At 34.5% G+C, this 2,339-nt stretch overlaps 1 pseudogene; it reads right to left on the reverse strand.

Moving 5' to 3' along the window:
* Positions 1-251: 251 nt before the first annotated feature.
* Positions 252-1,106, reverse strand: LOC143673208 (olfactory receptor 14K1-like; annotated as a pseudogene).
* Positions 1,107-2,339: the final 1,233 nt, after the last annotated feature.

Here is a 2,339-nt window from a genome sequence, read left to right on the forward strand (position 1 = left end):
TCAGAACAAGAATTAAAATTTAAAAGTATATATAGATAAATAAGAGAAAAGCTTTAGACTTTTAAAAAAAATAATGTAAAGTGAAGCAATGTAGGAAAGGACTTAACTAGCAAAGAGCTATGATATATGATATCTAAATAGAAATAATTTCAAGCAGCTACTTTCTGGTAGAAAAAATTTAAAGAAATTTTGGTTCATCTTTAGTCATATGTTCATTACTTCACTTTTTCTAACATTCCATAGGACTTTATCTAGAGCTGATTTAATACCTTTTTTTCTCGGTAGGTAGCAGTAGTTAAGGTTGTGAGTGCCACAGTATAGAACATAGACAACAAAGAGTTGAGAGAAGAAGGTGCATTGGAGGCTGGCATTATAGAAGCAACACCAGCACTTAGAAGGAATGCACTCAGAAGAGTGAGGTGAAGCAGGCAGCTCTGTCTAAATGGGATATTTTAGCAAAATGGAAAAAATATGCAAATAGATTGCAATGCAAACTAAACATGAAAATTCATAACAGATAACAATGGCCACACTGATGTTGATAGTGGCATGTTATTCAGAGCAAATGGGCTTTAGTAAAGTGGGAACATCATGGAAGAACTGATGTATCTTACTGGAGTCACAAAAATTGAGAGAATGTTCCATCTAAGTAAAAAAGTCCCAAGACCCCACTACTGAACAGAGACACTGCCATCATAGACACAAACCACTTTGGTCATGACAGAGGGTGGCAGATTGCAATGTAGCAGTCACAGGACAACATCTTGAGTATTCCAATCTCAGACCCCACCAAGAGTACTGCCAGGAAGAGCTGCCAACACATACCCCAAGAAAAGTCAGTGAAGTTGAGGGAGTTGAGGATTGACTTGAGGATTGTGGCAGAAATGAGACACAAATCTAAGAAGGAAAAATGCCTGAGATAAAAGTAAACTGGGGTGTGCAGGTGTCTGTTAAGAGCTGCGAGGAGGATGATTAGAAAATTTTCCAATCTCCAATATTGTCACTAAGTAGATCAGTAAGAAGAACACAGCTAGTAGCCTCAGTAGCATCCAATTCTCAGTAAATCTTGTGAGCAAGAATTCCATCATCATTGTTTGATTTGTCATAGTTTAAATGTAAGCCACCTATTGGGTAAAGGAAATAAAGTTATAATAATGTATCTATTTGCCTCTTTATTTTTGAAGCATGCATTCTGTAGTATCATGTGTTAGAGAGTTAATTAAACTTCTGATAGTTTTGTTTTGCTAGATAACCTGTATATCTTACGTAACAACCGCGATTAACTTAGGATGTGTGCAAGCACTTCCCAACTGCTAATTCTGGTCATACTTGTATTTTAACACTGCCTTTAAAATGTTGTTAGAGTACAAAAGTTCCAAACTCATATTTTTAATGAGGTATTAAATGTGGTGTGGCTCCAAAATATGGCCAAGTACATAGTCACTGTAGTGGAATATATATATGATTAACTTTTGGCTGCACTACTTTTCCTATTTTGGTGAAATTAGCAAACTTCTAAATTTGAAAAATACAGATTTTATTCATAGTGCCTTACCAGGAGGGACAATTGGAGGTCTGAGGATTAATTATATACATAAAGCATTTATAACTGTGCCTAGCACATGAGTAGTGCTCAATGAAAGTTAAACTAGTTTAATATTGTACACTCACAGGGACCTTAAATGTAGCTCAGCCCTGAACTTACCTCTGTATCTCATAGCAGTCAAAGATTACATTCTGTAACATAACTCAGTTCTTAGGATTGGTATAGATTTGGTATAGATGTTTCCCTCCCCACATTCATTAAAATATAAATATTATATTAAATACCTATATATGTAAATATATCTAGATAGATAGATCAATCATTTGGTATTAAAAGGCTCAGAGACCTTAACATAATGTGTCTGTTACATAAACACATTTTAACAATGGTTACAAATATCAATGATTATGAATTTTTCAAAATACAATAGATCAAGGGGCTTTCTTTTTACATATAAATCATGTGCTGTACATATGCTGTATGCACATGTATATTGTTTGCTATTTTAAATAAGATGGCAGCTTAACTTGCTGTATATGACCAAAGGAAAAGAGATTTATTTAAACCAAAACCTAAGTTTTCTGTAAAACGTAGTCTAAATCAACCAGACTTGATAGCTCATTAAAACAAAGGGCAATGAAATAAATGCACTTGACCTACCTAAAGGAAGAGAAGAGAAAGAGGGACATTTTCTCTGAGGACAGGGCAGATAGAATGTAAATTGAACTAAATCTCTGTAGCAGAGAACTTCATGTTTTATTTGCCTTCCTTAGTTCATTGGTGATGTGTATCC

This window comes from Tamandua tetradactyla, unplaced genomic scaffold, assembly GCF_023851605.1.
Source record: "Tamandua tetradactyla isolate mTamTet1 unplaced genomic scaffold, mTamTet1.pri scaffold_193_ctg1, whole genome shotgun sequence".
NCBI lineage: Eukaryota > Metazoa > Chordata > Mammalia > Pilosa > Myrmecophagidae > Tamandua > Tamandua tetradactyla.